The 21744-nt window shown below is 47.0% G+C and overlaps 1 long non-coding RNA gene across 2 annotated transcripts; it reads right to left on the bottom strand.

Annotated features, from left to right (window-relative positions):
• Positions 1-3072: 3072 nt before the first annotated feature.
• LOC106738090 (uncharacterized) lies at positions 3073-20257 on the bottom strand. 2 transcript variants are annotated; one of them, XR_009457279.1, is made up of 4 exons: positions 18337-20257; positions 15129-15247; positions 5113-5180; positions 3079-4951 (listed from the first exon to the last, which is right to left on the bottom strand). It is a non-coding gene; the product is annotated as an uncharacterized LOC106738090 (long non-coding RNA). The 2 variants fall into 2 exon arrangements; XR_009457278.1 differs by having other exon boundaries at positions 3073-4951; positions 5113-15247.
• Positions 20258-21744: the final 1487 nt, after the last annotated feature.

Genomic DNA, 21744 nt, shown 5'->3' with positions numbered 1-21744 from the left:
ACATTTGGCACATCTCTATCTGCATCTCTCAGCCATTTTAACTACCTCTTGCCCTTTGTCATTCTTTTGAGCCACTGGAACTCAATATATCCCTTCTGATCTAGCCTCTCACCTCTCAGCTACTCAAAGATGTGATAAATATGCAAGTTGTGTGTGCACATATGTGTGCATATCCCCCTATTTTTTTCACTGGAGCACCAAAGATCTGGTCAGATGCTATTAAGCAATGGTGTGAAGTCCATTTCCAAATCAGATTAGCATCTGAAATGGGTTACCACCTTTGGGTGCTGTTCATACACAAGGGGCATGTCTACACAAGACGCTTACTTCGCATTAGCCTAATAACACTGCGCAGTAGCATGTCACGGCAAAAACCGTGCTAACAGCCCACTGCGCAGTGTTCTCAGGCTAATGGGCAGTAAGCATCACTAAATAACCGTGCACCAGTGCAGTAACTCTAGACTAGTTATTGTGCATTCAGTTAGTACTCCATTAAGGAAGTACTAAACTAAATGTGCAGTAATTAGGGCGCATTACTGAACATGTAGACACACCCACGGTGAATGAAGCTTGGATTAGCCAGTTCCAAATGAATCCGCTTCATTTGTGGTCCCTGCTGTCAACAAACCACAAGATATAAGGCATCTCTGGAAAGCCTTTTAATTTCACTATGCACACGTGCATCAGCTTTCTACCTTGGAGCTCCTCTTTTGTAGTCCTTAATTAGGTTTCTTTAATATAATATTACTCCCACTATATTAGAAAATGCATGTAGTTTGGTCCTGTTTATACAGCCAGCATGTGTTGTAATTATGGTATAGAGAAACCTGTTCCTTAATAATCCCTTATGGAATCGAGAACTACAATATTTTTGTCAGAAAAAAAAATAGTCTTTGAACAACCTGTTAGAGGCAAAGCCATGCTATGCCTATATATAACTGTAACCCATTGATAAGCGTATCTTCCAGATAGATCTTCATCTATGTCAGATCCACAGAGATTAAGATTTTGTTTCAATCCCAGTTAAGGAGACTCGACCGAGCAGCTCGTGCTAAAACAGCTCGCGGCTTCCGCTGTGTGGAGGTCACTGGTTCAATCACGCGAGTGTCAGCTCAGGCGGTTGTTCTCACCCCGATGCGGGAGCTAGCATGGCTCCAACATTAGAGAAGACAGGGACAAAAGAGACTCCTAGTTTTGTGATGCAGATACTTAACCATGAGACTAACACCTAATTTCACCCAGGCAATGGAACAGCCCAGAGAGGAGAATAGATGGTGACGGGAAAAAAATACACAATCACAGCCGCACAAGCATGCCAGCAGCAAGGCAATAGCTAGAAGTTGCTGCTACCCCCATGAATCCCACTGCCCTCGGTGCCTGGCTGTACTGTTAGGCTTCTGGTCTCAGGATTTCCAAGATACAAGCCTGTAATAAAAGCCAAATATTTTAGAGGCAGCCTCTTGCCAAACTTCAATGTGCATTTATGCCAGTGTCCATGATTTGTAGATCCACATGACATAATGGTCACTATGTGGATTATTTTCTTATTAAAGTGTTACGGAGCTAAGCTGCACAGCTCTGAAAAGCAGCTCCCCTTGGCTTCAGCCAAAACTAAAATGAATAAATCAATGCAAGGTTGGGGGTTTTTTCCCCTCCATCTCCTGTATCATTTGGATGAAACACTAATTCAATTAACACTTCACAAGCGCATAGATGTCTCTGATCTTTGAAGTCACGAGATTCTCTAGCCTGCCTTGCTGTCAGCATCTCAAAGAGTACTGCAATACAGTGCAGTACAAAACGCGAGCGCGTGCCGTGTGGAATAGCAGGTGCTTATGTCCGGGAGGCAGAATCAATAAGTAAAATCATAGAGAAGCAGGGCTGGAAGGGACCTCCAGAGGTCACATCTAATCCAATGCCCTGCCTGCGGCAGAATTATCTCTATCCAAACCACCCCATCCAAATCCATCAATTAACCTCTTAGCAAATTTACGATCATCCCTAACACAATCACAAGCTATCACACCCAAACCTGCCACAGGTAAAGCAGAGGAGCCATCGTAGCCACCATCCTGCTGATGCAAAGGTTGTTAAAACAAGCTCCCCCCACTACAGAGAAAGGCAACCCCCCCCCCACCACCGCCCCCACCAGCCTCAGGCCAAATTCCTTCCTGACTCCACCGTGCAGCAATCAGCCTGACCCTGAGCAGAGGGGCAAGGCCCTTTAGCCAGGAATTGTTGGGGTTCAGTCCCAGAACGAACATTGGCACAGCCTGGTAAAAGTCTATGGCCAACACCAATGCCTCTGAGAAAGGCAAAAAAACCCCAAAGTGAAACAAAACCCCACTGCCACGAACCACAGAACAGAGCAGAACCGTGTAATGAAGATGGAAGGGGAAAAAACTTCCCTAGACCCTATGTAAGATATGAACACTATTTTTCCCCAAGCAGTATTTCTTCTTGCCATTCAAACTAGACTGTTTTGTCTTGGACAATCTAATGAATCCCTTCGGTACCGGCCACCCAGCACTCCAACACTTTTTTCCCTTTCCATCCCCCAAACTGAGGTTTTAATTTTCTCTCAAAGATCCAGCGTGCTCTAGCAGGCTCCAAGCGAAGCTGCTAAGGTCTTGGGTGGCAAGCAGACACATCATCTTTGGCCGTACCGGGTAAGGAAAGCAAATACGCTCAGAGTTTTCCCCGTAACTTATATGGTCCCTCAGGCACTGTGTTCAGCAATCAGGAAGGAGCATTTTCCATGACAAGTCCTTGAACCTGGCATTCATTTTTCTCCCCGGTCCGTCAGAGCCCCGATTTAATTAACCTTGCAGGCATCTGAAAGTCCATCTGGGAGTTTTCTGCAGACATTTGAGAGAGATGCATTTTTAAATGAGTGTTGCCAGTTCTCCCGATTATCTTTGCCACTGTTCTGTCACAGGTATCCCCCGCCCCAAATCACAGCACCTGAAATGATGGGATTATGAAGATCTCCACTTCCACTTTCAAAATAAGCCCTGAATATTGGGGAAAGAGGCCTGGACTTGAGACCTTTGTGTTTCCTAAAGGCTTAAAACACAGAAGGCAAAAACAACCCAACATGAATACTATTTTTTTAATAGGTTCCACTGATTTTAAATCAGGCAGTCTCCTGATTTATTTTGGATCCTGAGTCATGCCAGGTGGGGTTTTTTTAATTCATATGAGCTTGACTTTAGACCCTAGGCAGCACAAAGTGTGGGTGTTAGTTTTTGGTGGGGCAGTTTGACGATTGAATAATTGCCAGGCCTATTCAGGGATTAGCTATCATTGCCCTGAAGTTTTCAGGTATTGTAGGGGTCCAGTTTTACATGGTGCCAAGAGCCTGCAACCTGGGGTAGGGCTGCTTGAAGGTAAATGTACAAAGCAAGCACTGTCGGAGTTGGGCAGTATATCAAGAAAAGAGTCTGAATTAAAAGTCCCAGGCCTTGCAGCTTCTGTCTACTGATCTACCTACCCTTAGGGTTTCATTTGGCTCCCCTCACTTGTATTTAGACCCCCTTCTTGTAAAACCAATACCAGTAGTGGAGGCTCTGGCCTGCCATATACCTGCATTTCAGACAGACAACCAAGCAGTAAGACAAGTCAGAAGAAGTCTACAAAAAGGAGTATCCTGCCTTCCCAATAAAGCAGTGCATTGGTTTTCTAGGCTTTGAAGATGAGAAGCCCGATGCTCAGTTCAGGCCTGTGGAATTACATCATCGATGTCAGTGAGTGAGGGGAGGCACAAGCTCGTCTCCCCCCCAAAACTGGTGTGAAGGGATGGCTAGATTAAAGCAGATTTTTGTAACAGCATCAGTGAATCATAGAGAAGTAGGGCTGGAAGGGGTCATCTAGTTCAACCCCCTCCCTGAGGCAGGATCAGCCCATCCAAACCTGTTGTCTCCTCACTGGCATATCCTTCAAATCCCAATTCTCATCCTCTAAAAACGAAGACTGCTGGAAACCTTGCCAGCGCATTTATTAACGGTAGCAACCACAGGTTGCTCGGTGCTTTCCAAACAATTCAGGATAGCGTATAAAGAGATGCCACCCTCTCTCATTAGTTTCCCCGCTCTTCCTGCTTATGGTGGGGACAGGAAATATAAATGCAGTTGTGGACTAGACTTAGTTCATTGTTTATTAAACACAATGTGTCATGCATTAAACAAGTCAAAGCCCAGAAAGCAAATGAACGTTGACTCCACACAGGATGGGCAGACTGGTTTTGCGCAAGTGGGAAAGCCACCTGTTCGCAGTGCCAAGAACTGCCATCTTTGCAGATCACTACGTTTCCACGATTTTATATACCTTGGGTATTAACATTTCCAAAATCCTCATAAATTCAGGATTGCTTATATACACTCTTTTAAAAAGACCATTCACAGCACCAGTCTCTGTTGGACCTTGGAAATACAGAAGACAAAAGTGAGAAGGACAAAATAAATAAGGAAAAAATGTGGAATTCAGGTAGAAAGTCAGGGAGAAAGTCTTTTCCACATGTATTTCCCCTCAGTTTTGGATGATGAGGTTTTCAGGTGCATTTGTAACAGTGTCAACACCACTCCAGAGGCATCTCAGGACATCTGAAGAGGATGCAGTAGAAAGGCGCATTAAGGCTGGTGAGTGGATGAGAATGGGCCTGAAATAGCAGCTGATTGTGCAGTTTAATTAAACCAGGGGAAGGCCAGATCAAAAATAGCCAGCGGAAACTAATATTGCTTCACAGGCAAATGAAAGTGTTACAACACAACCGTTGTGGTGCACGTGCTCCTCTGCATGCCAAACGGTCCACGTGATACAAGTCAAACCAGACTTTCCATTTCAGGTAATGCAAGCGTTTTCACAATAAGCTTCCGGGCCTGACATCACGCTGTAACCATTTCCTTCGACCACCGATGGTTTGCACAATGGATTGACCACGTGTATTTCTTTGCTGTGTTAGGACAACAAGGAAAAAACAGACCCATCTTACTGTAAAATCTGTAGCACTGCTGTTTTCTGTAACCCCCCGCGAGCCAGAAATCAAAGCAAGAATGCAGTTAAAGGGATGTAGCCAAATAAAGCATTAGGGGGAAAAAAAAAAAAGTCTCTTACTTTGGTGATCAATAGTGTTTGGAGTTATGAATTTTTTAAATCTTCATTGCTTCTGAGGGAGCGTGAACCTAGGAAATCAGCTTCAGTATCATATGCTATGTAGCCCCGTTTTTCCTTTTTTCTACTCCACAATAAAGATCGTGCGGCACATAGAAACTACAGTCACCGGCCTCAATAAAGACTGGAGAAAGAAACAGCTGTCCCTTGTATTAGTGATTATATTTACCGCGAACATTGATTTTCACAGAATCATAGAAAATAAGGGTTGACGGGAGCTCAGGAGGTCACATCTAGTCCAACCCCTGCTCCAAGCAGGACCAGCCCCAACTACATCATCCCAGCCAAGGCTTTGTCTAGCTGGGTCTTAAACACCTCCCAGGACGGAGATGCCACCACTGCTCTAGGTGTTTGTTCTCTGTGGGACAGGACAAAGAGATATCCCATGTGTGGTATTTCTACCGAACAGGCCTCCTATAAGTGACACAAAACAGGCAGGGACAGGACAGGTCACCATCATCCGAGGGCAGAGGAAGTTCCCTTTTCATTCACCCCCTGATGAACTCCATCCAACAAAACCAAGGAGAGGAAGTAGACTGGTGGCAAATCTCTCCCTTCAGACACAGGTGACCGACTCCGATGGAAGTCCCAGATCAGAAGTTGGCCTTTAGTCACTTTTTTTTAGCATGAAAAACCTTTCCAAATTAGGGTTGCCAACCCTCCCAGATTAGCCAGGAGTCTACAGAATCGGCATTGATCTCCCGGGGACTATTGAAAGCAATCCTGGAGATTTTAATAGAAAATGAAATTAATGACATTATATCACGCTGGGGGGAAAAAAATCTTCTGGAATAGCTTCAGTCAGAGTTGGCAACCCTATTCCAAACTCAGGGCTGGACCATAACAGCAGCACTTTGTACTTAATTTGTGCTTTTCACTTAAAGACCTCAAAGCATTTTAGGCAGGTGAGGAAGTATCAGTAGGAGACACTGGACTCAATGAAAGAGGCTTCGCAACTGAATTGCAATGCTGCTAGGAAAAGCGACCACGACTGAGTCCTCAGGGTGAATAGTGACATAGGCAACTTGGCCGGGGCTGAGTCCATTGGTGAACACTTGATTGGAGAAATGCTTATGATCTGCTAACCCATAGGCTGCCTAAATGTAATGGCTTTTGTTGCTGGACCTGCCACAGAGCCAACGCAGGCTAATACTGCAACTGCACTGCCTCGGGGGATTTTGGTATGAACGAGAAAACATTACACCCTTTGGACACAACACCTGCTAGAAATGGCAATGAGACCTGGTTGTTTTCAGGCCTTATCTTTATGTGTGTGTATATACACACACACACACACACACACACACACACACACACACGGTGCACTCTCTCCATGTTATTCTCACACACCTGTGTCATAGGGGTGTGTTGGCATCTTAGCCCATGGTCGTGGTACATCAGCAGCACAATAAGGGTTTTTTTCTTTTTTTTTTTTTTAATTTTTAGAAGTAGGAAAGAAATCAAATCTAATTGCGTGCAAGATTCTTGTGAGAGAGATTATACCTGAAATCACACGGGGGCACTTCACTTTGCAAAAAGGATTTTTATTAAACAAGTGAGGAAGCAAGTCAAAAAGACTGTAAGTCAAAATTGAGGAAATGAAAATGCTTAGACGCAGCATGGAGACCACTTCGGCCTCCCGTAAATGAGACAGAGAAGGGAAACTTGCCTCTAGACAAGAAAAGGGAAATCAAGAAGACAAGGCAAAAAAGAAAACAATGCAGCTCAATTGCAATACCCAAGAGTTTATTCAAGCCAAACAGATATCTTCAAAAAGATAGAGATCTAGTTCAAGTGGATATAATTAAAAGGAACAAACTATGGCAGGTGACACGTTTGATGGAAATCAAAGAGGCTCAGAGGGAGTCTGAAGAGCAACTAGCTAAGACCATTAAACAGAATTTCTTAAAGGATAACAGAAGCAAGCTGTTGGCAGGAACAAGCGGGGTTTGGAGAGAGCCGAGAGAGAGATTAGGGGAAGCTGATGGGGGCAATGAAATCATTTTCATGACAAAGGTAGGGAGAGGCCTACCCCAGACCAGTTCCTTTCAGTGAAGAACTAAATATTGGGGCTAGGGACAGACATTACACATAAACCGGTTTACATGAGCAGAAACTGGTTTAAACCTGTAACAGTACAGACGTTCAGTGCACTATATGAAACTATGGCAGACAAGGTTCCTTGGGTGAATCTGATATCTTTTATTAGACCAACCCAAATAGTTGGAGAATAGTTATTAAGCAAGCTTTTTGGTTCAAAAACCCTTCATCAGGCTAAGGAAGTTTCAGCAGTCGGTGTGTGCTCTTCCTGGATGGGATGAAAAGTAAAGAAGCCGGTGGCTGGGCTGGTCTGCATACATATAAAACCATGCAACATAAACCAGCTAGAAAACAGCTGAAACTAGTTTGAGATAAACCTGGTTGAATGTAGTATCAGACTTAACTGATTTGGGTCAAACCGGTTGTCTGTCCAAGACCTAAGAGCGCTGAAAGCGTGTACCGTATTCCTACCCAAAGCACAGTTCATCCGTGGAACTCTTTGCCACAAGGCTGGAGTTCGGGGGGTGGACTCAATGACCTCCTGAGGTCCCTTCCAGCCCTAATTTTCTATGAAATTTTCTATGATAAGTGTTATTGAGACCAAGATACATAAAGAGAGACGCAGTTTTTAAGTTTGGACGCTGCATAGCTACCTATAAGCTATGGGCAAGATGCTTATTAATTGCTCATTATGGATGATCTGTAAGGTCCCTTCCAGCCCCTAATATCTATGAAACTCTGGAGATTTTAGTAACTTCTGTAGCTTCAGCACTAGCTTCTCTCAGAGACAGGGTATGAAACTAGATGGATGGTTGTTTGAACTTCTGGGACATGTCCACTGTTATCGCCGTCGCCACCACAACCTAATTTATGTCGTATAGTTTATTCTCAAGTTATTTACATTTATGCACAAGAATCGGGTTCCCTCCACTGTGCAGTTGCAGCCACCTCTGCAGATGAAACAGCAGCCCAGAAACACCACAGCATGAGTCAGGACAAGAAGTGCAAAAGGATTTCTGCGCTCACATGAAACTGCAGGAGGAATCTGAGGCCAGAACATGGAAGTGGGCAGGGCACGGGGTTTGCACGCCGGCGCTTACAAAAGGTATTATGGGATGTTTAATGACCACAAGCAGCTGGGGCCTTGGTTGTACATCTCAGCTAAACCCCAAATTTGTCAATTCGCCGCTTTCTTGCCAAAGAAAACAACCCCTGAAACACGGGTTTCCCAGGCTCGCTCGTCTCCAGCACAACCTGGTAGCCTTATCCGGCTCCTGCCCATCTTCTATCCTTTGCGCCAGGTTTTGGAGGCAAACCTTTCTTGGGGGCAGCGAGCTTGTTTATGCAATTACTGAAATCACGTTAACATTCATTTCGGCGAGTCTTATCTCAAGGAGCAGCAATGGCAGCAGCTGTCTGAGATTAGAGTCCGGGACAGTAGCAGGCTGCTCACAGAGAAACCAGGGTGATGCTTTAGAGCAGCCTGACAGTGTACATAGGGTGGATGGAGGAAGGTTTGGGGACCAGGGAGCCCTCCGCACTGTTATGTGGACTTGGTTCACACTGCACCACTTGCTCAGCACGAGCTGCAATGATTTTCCAGATAGGAATAGCCCTGTCACACTAGAGAGCTGCTCCATTATATCCAATATCCTGCATCGTGCCATACCCGATCAGATCACTGGTCTGGGCAAGTCTAGAGTCTGGCCATCAGACCAATAACCTCTCCTACCAGCTGGGGAAAATAATTTCTTCTTGACCCTTGCAGTGATCAGCTTATACCCCGAAGGAGGAAATTTGATTATCCTCCTCTTAGCAGGCCTAACTGTAGGTGTCATAATTGGCCATAAAATTACCCAGGCTTTTAAAAAATTGCATCTATGGTATATGATGTTGTAACATCCTCTAGCAGGGGAGGGGAAAAAAAAGCTTACAGCAAGAATTAACATGAAAAACATCAATTTATTATTCTTCGCTTCCTACCCTCTGCCAGGATGTAGGCATACCCAAATGCATGATTAAGGATGATAATAACGTTGCTTTGCATTTCTATTGTGACTTGCCTCACCAGAGCACAGGTGTTAAGTAATTAAAACACAACAGGTAGCAAAGAATAGATAGCATCATCTTACAGTGACAGAAAGAGTCAGGAAGGGCTGCAGCAACTTCCCAAGCTCTCACAGCTGGTCGGCGACCGAGCCGAGAAAAAGGTCAGAGCTCTTGTGTCACTGCCGTGTGCTGACATCACTAGATAGAGGCTAAACTGTCATCGCTTCTTTGTGCTACCGGGACCCTGAGGGATGCCAGCCAGGACCAGGCTGTACGGTGCTGGTGACTAACATATGGAAGGGGACCATCTTGGCTCTACAAAGCCATCAGGGGCCACCTGAGCAGTCGGCGTTAACCAGAGCTGGAACAACACATGCATACATCACTGAATCGCAGCAAGCATGCTCCGGTTCAAAGGAAAGAAAGCTGCAGTGCATCCTGTAGCTTCCCAATGCAGTGGCTTTATGGATGTGCTTTATACAATGCAATGCACACAGGAAAAATAACAAAAACACCCTAAAATTGCTACTGATGGTGATGAGCCTTCAGTGAATTTGAAGAGCTTGGAGACCATGAAACAGCCCCTGTTGTTATAGTCTCTGAGCACCTGAGTTTCCTCCCAACACCACTCTGCGATAGGATGTTGGTGCTGGGCTTATTTGAAAAGCCAGAAAGAGAGTCCTAGTGGTTTGCCCAATATCATGCAGAGTCTGTGGTGGAAGAAGAACTTGAAGCCGATTCTCCAAAGTTTCCCACATGCTGACTCAGCGCACCAGCTTGCCCAGCTGGTCCAGCTCCGACCCAACAAACAAGAAGAGGGGAAACAGAAGCAAAAAGAAGAAGACACTTGCTCAAGATCAACACCACAGCAGTGTTGCCCACCCCAAGTGGTCAAAAAAAATCAAGGCTAAGGCTTGAAAAAATCATCAGCATTTGAGCTGATTTAAGGTATCCAGATTGTAGCCATACCGGTCTAGAGGCAAAGGGAATCAGAACTCATGGCAGAGGTGATATATTTTCATTAGACCAGCTTTTTAAATTTTTGCAAAAAAAAAAAAAAAGAGAGAGAGAGACTTTAAGTTAAAGAAATTAAAGAATTTTTTTTGCAAAAATCTAGTTGGTCTAATAAAAGATATCACCTGTCCTGAGCTGATTTAATACATTTTAGGGGTCTTTTGATTTCCCTTCTGAGCATTGAGCCTTCAGGATGCATTCCCATCATATTTCCAAGCTTTTTGCCACCAACATGAAGGCAAAGAGATTTATTATCTTTATAAATGGAAAGCAGAGATGTTCTCTAGCTAACGTGACTTCAGGCAGAGGGGCCTTTTTTTATTTTATTTTATTTATTTATTTTTTTTTGGTTTTTAGAAATCAGATATTGCAATACTGCAAGACTCGAGACAAAACTTGGCAAGAATTAGCAATGCTGCAGTGGCAGAAAGAAGATAACCCAGTTCCGCTGATACGTCAAGGGACCCGAAATCTACTGGACTACTCCAAACCTCCCTCCCCATCCTTCCCAGGTGCCTATGTTGTACAAGCATGGATGGCAAACTCAGAAGGAACAGCCTCTAAAAATCTCCTTCTGGTATCTCTTCCCTACTTCCCCAGCAATATAAATAGTTTTGTAAGTGATATAAAACATTTCCAAAAAAACATACGTCGCAAGCAGGAAGCGCTCGCGAGCCGCTGCCCAAACAGACTCTTTCCCTCTCTCCCTCCCCACATTTTGGAGAGCACTCAGGCAGCCTCATCACTTGAATAATTAGAAGGTGCCAGATGGCCGTAAATATGCTCACAATCCTTCTTATCCAGTTCCCTTCTCTCTGGAAGCCTTCTCGCTCTTCCTGGGAGCAAGCACCTGGCCTGTTCCCATTTGCTGACATCTTCCACTCTGCTCTTTTGATCTAAAATCGCTTCCTCTGGGTTTTATTTTCAATCCAGATGTAAAGGGGAACTCTTCAAGACTGTGCTTTATGCCAGGTTAATATTAAACAGCCACCGATTAATTAATACTAGACAATTCCCTCTGTAGCTATTTCATACAAAGGCCTGGAAGCTCTTTTCAGAGAGCGGAAATCCTGTTCTCTTCATTGGAGTTTTCCTGTTGTAGCTGTGATGGTCCAAGGCTGTGAGAGAAGCAAGATGTAACATGACTTGATACCTTAAGGCAACAAATAGACTTTGCATTTGTCCTGGGAGAAAGCACAGTGGCTCAGATGGTTATCTCAGGACAAACCCTAGCAAGGTTCACAGGATAAGAGGCACTAGCAGTTTATCCTGGGAGATTATCAAGAGCATCTGCACACTCATCCTTGTCACTGGGTGCAGCTACATGTGCCATTAATGCACAGTAATGTTACTGCACATTAAAAAAGGAATGGGTCTACATGTGCCCTGGTCTGGGAGCAAATTTGCTCCCAACTGGAGCAGGTGAACCCCAGGATCTTCTTGCCCACCCCCCACCCTGATCTGCCCTGTTGCACCAGCCAGGGGGAGCTCCACACTGCCCCAGGTGCCAGCCTGGGGCTGGCAGGGGGCTGGGGACTGGTGGACTGCTGCATCCAGCCACCTGAGGATCAAACCTACTCCCCAAGTGGCTGGGAGAGGTGTCCCCATGGGAATGCTGCCTGGCAGCCACGTGGTGATTGGGACCCTCTCAATCCCCATGTGGCTGTCCCCACCAGGTGGGGATGCCTCTCCCCACCACCAGACCTGATCCCCACCTGGTTGGGATGCAGCAGTCCCAGCTGCAGCCTCCCAGCCATGTGGGGATCGGGACGTCCTGATCCCCATGTGGTGGGGAGACAGGTGCCCCTGCAGGCAGCACATTTCCAACCACATGAGGATTAACCAAGCAGCAGTGGGCCCCCTGCTGCCTGGGCTGAGCAGGAGCAAATTGCTCCCAGCCAGCATCTACACAGTAGCTAATGCGCAGTTAATCTACTACTTATATTTTCAGTTAGTAGATAACCGTGCATTAGCCTATTTTACTGCGCAGTAGCCCAGGGCATGTGTGACGGGGCACTGTTTGTGCCTGCCACTTTAAGATCAGAGCCAAATGGCCAGCAGGTGCTTGATTGAGGTAGCCACCTAAAACTGCACCCTGCTGGGAGTGGGTGGCCTGGTGGGGCTCTCAGTGGAGCCCCCAGGAAATGCCAGGCCAGTTACCACCCCAGTGAAAGTTGGGTCGAGGCGCCTTAACCTCAGCTCCCACCCAGGTGGGTCACCCGCTAGTAGGGCCCAGAGGACAGACTCCAGGAGATAGAGTGGGGCTAGAGACTCAGAGACCTGACAGAGAGAGTACCCTCAACTGGTCAATGCTGGGGCCAGGACCAGACCAGTCAAAAGGGCCAGGGGCCCACCGCAAGGGATGGCCAGAGCTAAGAGGGCCTGGGGTTTCCGACTGGCCTTGGATGTAAGGCCAGGGCCTGTATGGCCAAAGGTCCCGGGGGGACCACACCCAAGAGGGGAAAATAGTTTCAGGGAGCTAGATAGCCTGAATGAAGGCTGGGTAGGCCGCTGGAATGGAGGGATCTTAGAGGGGTCCTGATCGGAGAAGTCTGGGGCCTAGCATGGGGCCGGTGATTGTAAGAACTATGGATGCCATCTGCAAGGCATGGACTGCGGTGTAGGGGAGGTATGGAGCCGCAGATAGCACCCCCTGGCACCGGGGCAAGAAATGGGCAGCTTTCCGCCTAATTAAGATAATTAATTAATTAACAACAAGGCATGGCAGGCGAGAAGGCAGGTGGTTGGCTCAGAACAGGTGGGTGGGCCAAAGGCAAATCGGCCCTGAGAAGGCCTCCTGTTACAGCATGGTTACATAGTGATGCTTCACTGCACAGTAGATTAGTCTATTGCGCAGTAAAACGTCTTGTGTAGACACACTGGCTGAACACTACTAAAGTCAACTGTGTGACTGTATTCTACCCACTGCAGAGTTCATCTTAGTCCCAGGGGGACAAATTTCACTGCTACTGAGTCCCAGTCTCATTTTCAGAACCCGTGCATTGCCATCTCAAGGCCATTTTATGCAACATAACTATGGACCCCACCTGCACTACAAACACACAAACTCTGATACGTCACACTCCTAAGAGGGAGGCTTGACTCTCTGCTGATGTTATCACGGCATCTTTGTGCTGGAAGTCACGCTGGGCATTTCACCAGAACAGATTTCCATTAAACTTAGCTTTCATGGATTCAGAGTTCTCCCTGCCCCACAATTATAGCACATCGCCTTTAAGCAAGAGAAATATTTCCATAGAGGAAAGAATGATAAGTGGCTAAGTGAATCAGAAAGAGGAAGCAGCAGTGAACACAGGGCACTTTTGCTATTCTTTTTTTTTTTTTTTTTTTTTTTTTTTTTTTTTTTTTTTTAAAAAGGAAGCATTGCAAAGAAATCTCAAAACAGACACGATGACAGTTTTAAACAAATGAAGAGGAATAAAAACAGGTCACGAGCTGGTTCAGATCATTCGTTTAGGCTGCGAAAAGAGCTACAGAGCATAATTTCCATGTCAGCATCAGGGGTCAGTGGGTTAGCGGCAGATGAAGAGGCTCGAAGGATGATACATGCTATTTTTCACATATTAGGAATACATTCATTTGAACTGCTGCCTGTATTTTTGTTGTAAAAAGACATAATCAGCTCTTTCCTACCCAGACACCTAATCCCTGACCCTCGATCTCAGAGTTCTTCAGTTCTTCACCTGATTCTGTAGAGTTAATTTGGTCTATTTAAGGAGTTTCTTGCTCTGCACTTGAGACTGATCTCTATGAGCAGGCACCTCTGGGATCTGCTCCTACGTCTGCTCTCGATTTGCTGCGTAATGCTGAGCCAGGCTCTGTACGGGCCTGGGATTCCCCATAGATAAAAGGCAGCCCACTTTGCTTGTTTACTCAGAAAAACTGAAAACTTTAAGCAACGCTTCCAAAGCACTTTGAGAAACTCCTCCAAATGGTTCTAGAGAAAGTCTAAGTCCCCCTGTGCTGAAATCCCTTCCACATTTGTGCTTATTGTAGGATGCTGGTAGCAAATGGATTGGATTGTCTACGAGGCCCTTTTTTTCTCTCCATCATTTTTTATGTTGTGTCCATCACCTTGGCATTTACAGTCTCTAACTCCTGAGCCTATAACCATCAACGTGAAATTCAACTCTGTATAGAAAGCCAACACACCACTGAGCTCCTCACCTAGCATCTGTTCTGTAGTAGAACACAATAGTGACATGAGAACCTATATATATATATAATATCCTATATATTATAAACACACATATATATACATACACACATACATACGTACAACCCATTAAATATATATAAAGGTACCTATATAGTGTAGAGCCGTGGAGCCAGCTTTTTTGGCAGGTGTGCCACAAATTAACTTCATACCCTCCCTGAGTGCCGCTCTGATCCCCTTCCCCTGCCCTATCTGATGCTCTGCTTTCTGTTCCCAGCCCAGTGCTCTCTGCCTGATTTGCTGTTCTGCTTTCTGCTCCCTGCCACTGTGCTGCCTGTCCCCCCCTGCTTGATCTGCTGTGTGCCATAGGTTGGCCACCCCTGGTGTCAAGTATAGATTAGGGATTTAGGTTAGAAATATGGTCAAGAAAATAAGGTTTATCAGTGAAAAGCACAAAGGCTCGGATATGACATCTGCTGGACTTGATGTTGTGAGGTCCCTTCCAGCTCCTAACTTCTATGAATCTATGAACTGTTGGCATGGACCACTTGGTCTGAAGAAAAGTAACCCTGCAAATATTCAAGTGAAGGAAGAAACTTGGAAGGCAGTAATACTGAGAGAGACTTAACAGCAACAGTCGATAGCAAATCAGGTAACAGTTTGCAATTCGAGCTGGTACCTGCTCAAATAAGATGCTCTGGCCTTCAGCTCTGTGCAAATCAGATTGGGGTCCTGCAGCTCCAGGAGCTGTCCAAACACTGACTGAGCTCTGTTTCTGCCCTGAAGAGCTTACTACCCCTAGAGACAAGATAGATAAAAGGTGAATTATTTTACAGGAGGCAGACAAGGTTCCTTAGGTGAATCTGATATCTTTTATTAGACCAACCTTTTTTACAGGAAGCACTTGAGATTGAACAAAGTGTTCAAGGTCACATAGGGAAGCTGCAACAGAGCCAGGAGCTGAGATCTAAGCCAGCATCTCCCATACAATGTTATTTATTCTTTCTGATTCCCAACTGTCTTTGCCTAAAGCAGTATTAGGTCCAACTTGGACTTCCTTTCCTGGGTCTTCTGGCCAAATTGGCAATAGGAAATCCGGTGACCTGACTTATACGTAAAAGGGTCCCTTAGAGGGAAGCCATCTGTGTCTCCTCTCCCTTTGATTTGAGCTAAATTCAGAGATGCTTTGAAATTCAAATCACCTAAGGACTGTGGAAGAGGCGGACACGAATTTCCTTGGGAAGGGGAGGTGGTGGTTTAGCATCACGGTGATTTTTAGACACACAATTTTTCAAGCTTATATGCATACACCATCCCAGTCAGAAGCAAATGGTTGCCCAGTCCAAAGAAGTTGTGCATTTATTCCCCATGTTTGTTCAAATCCCTCTTTGTCTCCAACCTATCATTAGGGAAATTGGTTTATCTGTTGCCGTGCACAAGTCTGCTAAGTACATTTCCCTCTGGCCATTTGCTCCCTCCCCTGTTTGCTGGGCAACAGGAAGCAGAAATGCAAATAAATCTGATTCCATGTTCTCCAGGTAACAGTTGTCTGTACCAGCAAGTCCATCACCCCTCCTCTGTCTGTAACCATGTGTCCACTTTGGCTAGGATTCTGTCTCTAAGCATCAGGTCTTAGTCCTCTTATCCATCCAGGAGTGGATTGCAGCCACTTGTGGGGTGGTGTACGGCAGCTGCTAGACAGCACAGTTATAGGACAGGAACTAAAGGAAAACCACTCAAACAATTGAAACTGCACAGGGTAGAGTTTAAGCAACCATGCAATTGGTCAGGGTTGAGCAGTCCTGCCAGGAGAAATATCACTCGCACACAGCTGAGAATCCTGCCAGCCTTTGCAGGTACCGCGGAAGTGATTCCCATGTCAGAAGAAAGCATGACTTACCCACCGATTGTGCTTGGAAAAGTGGCTGTAATATAACCGGGTACAGACATGCTCCCTACCCATGCTTTCTCTCCCCTCTACAGCCCTGACAGGTCCTACCTTTTCCCCTTTCAAGACAACCAGCAAGCATTCCTTGCAAAATCCTCTTCAACCTCAGGGGCGCATCTACACATGTGCTTTAATGCACAATAGCCTATTTTAATGCGCATTAAAGCGTCACAAAAATTCCATGTGCTTTTGCTACTGCACCCTAAAATAGGCGAATGAACCCTTTTGTAGTACCTCACCATGGAAGTACTAAATTTAATGCACATTAGCAAAAGCACGTTGATGAATATGTAGATGTATCCAGGAACTGTTAGAGCCTCTCAGTGTCCCTCAGCTTTATTCCCATGCCAAGGGCCTTTGGGACTCCAGGTCTCCTTCTAGTATTATCTGCAGGCCAGATCTGCACTACCAAGACCTTAAATGCTGAGATCTGCAAGTGGGAGAGAAACAGTGGGAGAAACCCTGATCAGACCCAGATCACTCCCCCTCTCAGCATCTGTTCCCTGCCCCTGAGACACAGGAGACTGGGCAAGATGGACTCAGGCTCGGACCCAGTCAATGGCAGTTTTTATGGTCTAACTCCACTCTGAGGGGATGGATATAACAATACCAGCAAACCCCTGGACACTGCTCTCTTGGTAGAAGATGGTTTGATGCTCATAGGAAAGTTGGGTTGGAAGGGACCTCACAAGGTCACATCTAGTCCAGGCCCCGGCTCAAGACAGGATGAGCCCCGACAGCCTTCCCAGCTCGGCATCTGTCCAACCTGCTCTTGAAAACTTCCAAGGACAGAGATATGCCACAGTTTTTCCGGGCAGCCTGTTCCAATGTTTGTCCACCTTCAGAGTCAGGAAGGTCCTCCTCATCTCCAACCTCACTTTCCTTTGCTGCAGCTTGAGGCTGTTGCTCCAAGTCCTACTCCTTATGGAAACAAAGGAAAGCCCATCTCCACTGCATCTATAATTGCCCCTCAAATCCCCTCTCAGTCTTCTCTTCTCCAGACTCAACAACCCTAGTTCCTCGTCCCAGGGCCCTGGTCACTTTTCTAGCATAGCTATGGCAGTATAGCATGGCCTTTAGCCTTGGGAAGAGCCCCCTGTTCCAGCCTGGCAAGAGCCCAGCCACTGTTATCTAGACTCCTTTGAAGTTGCACATCGGAGACAGACTTATCTGTGTCAGTCTTTTCTGTATTCTCCTCGGGTTTTTAACAGCCGCTTTACTGCCTCCCTGGATTTCACTCTAGGCATCCAAGCAGCCAGCAATATCAGCCTGGCCAGAGATGGAGTTACACATCTGTATAAGAGATAATCCAGTCACTTCTGTTATGGGCAAGGGCTGCAGGCAGGAGAAAGTGCAGAGACCTTGTTAGAGACGAGACAATAGCATTGCTACCTCTCAGGATTTTACTGGGAGCCTCATGGTTTTGTTAAAGCCCTTGGCTGCTGAGGGACGTGAAGGAGAAGAGGTTTCAAATCCTCCTGATTTCAGAGAAAAGCTGGGAAAGGGACATCACCAGCCCCTAAGAGGATCAGGAAGCACAAAGGGGCACGGTGACAAGGACCCCCATGATGTTCAGTGCGGTCTCATGAGTCCAGGACCTGACTCATGGGGTTTTTTCCCCAGCGTGGGCTAGAAGCACCGAGATTATAGATAGCAACAAGTGGGCCGGAAGGGAGAGAGCAAGGATGACTGGCGCAGAGGAAGTGAAACGCTGCTTCAGAGAAATGACATGATTTCACAAAACCCAGCCGTAGCTCCCAGGTGCTGGCTCCAAACATTCAACCGCATTTGTTCCTCCCCTTCCCTCTCCCTCTCAATAGCTTGGAAGCAATTGAGACTATTTTCTTCTTAGTTCCTCTTGATACTAGTAAGGCCAGAGCATAGGCAGCCCAGGCCAATGGTTAGGACGTCAGTGCTAACAGCTAAGAAGGGTACTGACCTGAGATGAAGCATCTGCATTCGAGAGAGAGGCAGGAACCAGGCCCGGCACGCTGAAACCAAAAGCACTTGTTTGACCTTAAATACAGCCCACAGCCAATCAGGCTGGTTAACAGGCTCCAGCTGCAGCTAACCGGCTCGTCAAAGTGCTTAGTGCCGCACCGATTAACCTGCGCAGCGGAGAGACTGACCTTTACAGTGATGGATTCAGGCATCGAGAGGAAGAGCCCCAACTCAAAGGACCTGAGTGATGGCTCCATACACAGCAGAGGCCCAGGCACCTGGGTTTGTTTCCCAGCTCTGCCACTTACTTCCTGTGTGACCTCGGGCAAGTCACTTAATCTGCCTAGCTCTCACTTCTCCACCTGCACAAGGGAAGGACGCTGCTGGTTTGTAGGGGTGTGAGGCCAACAAATACATGGAAGGATTTTTAGTGCATGTACCTGGGATAATATACACAAACCAGATCAGGATCAGGAGATTAACGATGAAAGATGTTCTTGATTATAAACTCCTCTCCTCTTTTGTTAGCCAGCCACAGTCCTTGGATGGGTGCTGGGAAGCTTTAGACTACAAACTGCAGCATCTAGGGCCTGCTAATAATCTCCGAGCTACCTGGCGAGTCGAGCTGAGCCATCTGCTCAGGAATTGGATTTCCTGGCAGGGATACGGCAAAACGCCATTTTTCCCCGGAGCACCTCTCGGCTGGGAGATCAGCTCCCCCTCACTTGATTGCCTGAGCATCCTGGAGTCGAGATGTCTGGTCCGAGCACGGGGAGGGGGACTGGTGGGTGGATCTGTGACATGATGCAGTTTAATCCCAGATCTGGCACGAACAAGAGGACAAAGCAGCCACCAGAGTGATCCAGCCCCCGGCTTCGCGGGCTTCCAACCGTATTGTTATCCTCAGCCGTGCTTTTCAAGTCCTGAAGCTTCCTAGCATTTGGCCACCTCCCCGTCTCGTCTTTCTTCTGACAAGCTGGAAGCCCTTAAGCAGTCAAGCTTGACGGCAGCACTCCCTGTTAAATGCATCCACCTCTGTGGCGGGACACGGCAGCCCTTTAACAGCAAAGAGCAAGGCTTGTGCAACCTTCGGTGGTCACAGCAGCCAGCATCTCGGCTTCATTGGTCATCTCCGGTAGCGCAGGACGGGGCATTGGATCGGTTTTCACCAACTGAATCATCAAAGTTCATGCTTCAGCGGCCTGGGTTTCCCTTGGAGAGGTCCTGTGCCTAAGGAGTTCCCTGGCTGACCCTGTTACGCACATGACTGTTCCCACGTCGCTGTCCCCTCCTGCCTCATGGCTGGCGGCCGCCCTCAGTCCGAGCTTTCCCATTTTCTCCTTTAAACAGTCGCGACAAACATTTGCCACCCATCTGCTGAAGCCCAGGCCTTGAAAGTACAGCTTCTACCCTCCCCTGCCCGGGAGCGCCAGCACTTGCAGGCTGTCCAGCATCATACTGTACCATTGCTAATTCTTCCAGCCCCGAATAATCACCCTCTGTCTGCCTGTGACGCTTGTAGAAACCTTTTATCCTGACCACAGTGCTATGGCACATCTCCCCTTTATCAGCCTGGAGGGGAGGCTTCCCAGAAATACATGGCTCTTTTGGGAAGAGGCAACAGTCATTGATATGCATAACTCTCAGGCCACTGGCGTCATGAGGGTCAGGGCACTAGCATTTAGTGCTTTGACTTGTTCAACCCCTCTCAGACACTCCGGGAATTCAGAAAGGGAGAAACCATTTCCTTCGGCTTCCTTGCAGCCTGGAGATTTGGAACAAGAGGGAAAAAAAACCCAGGATTGTTTGGCCTTCGCGTCATCACAATAAATCCAGTAGAAGGCACCTATTTATTTATCTCTGAAAATAGGTTTCAGAGATATGGCAAATCGTTGGCAGAATTCACTGCTGAACTTTTATCAATTCAAAGGAAGCACGCCTGAAAGCACAGCAGAGGATTGTCCAGTCTCAGCTCTCGGTAGGAATATTGCCAAAAGGAAGGACAATACACCGCCACGATCCCCACCCTCTTCCACCCCATGTTATTTCACAGCACCATCTCCCTCCTGGCTATAAAGCAAAGAAAAATGGTCACGGTGTCCTGAGACGTCCTAGTGCTTCCTCTGAACAGCACGTCCAGTCACCCAGGTCCTTTCACCCCTTTAAATGTTCTTTAAACTAATCTCACTGTATCCTATCCCTGGGGAGGTGGGTAACAGCTCATTTTACAGACGGGGAGACCGAGGCACTGGGGATCACATCTGTCATCCATTGTTACAGAGGGATTCAGGGCCCCTGGATCCAAGCTTCATGCTCAGGAAGCTGCTCTGGAGCATTTCCATAAGCTAACTCTGCCAAGACAGAAGTCAGGACTTGCTACTACCACAGAGCCTGGAGGCCAAGGGTTTTCATAAGATTCAAAGAGGGATTGAGCACTTGTCTGGATATCAGCAATACTCATTTACCGTCACACATTATCACCCCTTGGCAAGGGACAGGAATCCTCCCACATGGGCATTCAAGCCAGATCCAACTATAAAGACCCAAGGGCAAGGCCTGATTTGGGAGGCAATTTATTCTTCCGCTTCCCTTGGTAGCAGCTGGGTCTCATCCCCGGTGAAGGCTGGATGCTGAGCCGGGTGGGTTCAATCCAGGCTGGCAGGTCCCGGGTCCCTATTAATTAACTTTGCCCATGGTCTCAGAGCGGCTGGCTGAGAGCGCCTGAGGCTCTACATTAATTTTGTCCATAGGTGGTAGGTTGGAAATCAGTCTGATGTCTGTGGCCTGTGTAAAATGTCTCATGTTCAGTCCAGTTCTGGTTCTGCATCCTCAAAGCCACTGCTACCAGCCAGCAGCGTGGCAGAGACTGAATGGACGTGCCTAGGGTGGGCCCTTCCACAGCGATGCTGATAGAGGAGGGTGTGCAGACAGCTTGCTCAGAGAGAGAAGATAAAGACCTCGGGATGCTCCAGAGGGGAGGGCAGTTGCCTTGGACTTGGGAGACGGCAGACCAGTTCCTTCTCCCACCGTGATCACCCTGTGGGGTGTTGGGCAAGTCACGGAGACCTCGTTCCTCCCCTTACACTGTGGATTATGGCTTCTCCCTGTCTCCCATGATAACCAGTTCATTCGGATGCTCACCTGTGCCATCTGAATGGGGCCCAGCATCCACCTCTGCAAAGCCTTCCCTGCCCATCAACTTCATCCCACAGATCTGGACGTGAGCCTGCCATCACAGCACACGGCGGTCCTTTTGTGTCATTCCCTTCTTAGACACGTCCGCGCCCTGCAACAGCCCTAGGTAATAGCTGGTCTGCATGGACGCACGTTATTACAGACGGCTGTGGGTCTCGGCTGTCATCTGCCGCATTACGGTCAATCTGTGCTGTTTCTTTGCTCTGACAGA

The sequence above is a fragment of the Alligator mississippiensis genome, chromosome 15 (genome assembly GCF_030867095.1).
Source record: "Alligator mississippiensis isolate rAllMis1 chromosome 15, rAllMis1, whole genome shotgun sequence".
Taxonomy (NCBI): domain Eukaryota; kingdom Metazoa; phylum Chordata; order Crocodylia; family Alligatoridae; genus Alligator; species Alligator mississippiensis.
This window is presented reverse-complemented; position numbering and strand designations above follow the sequence as displayed.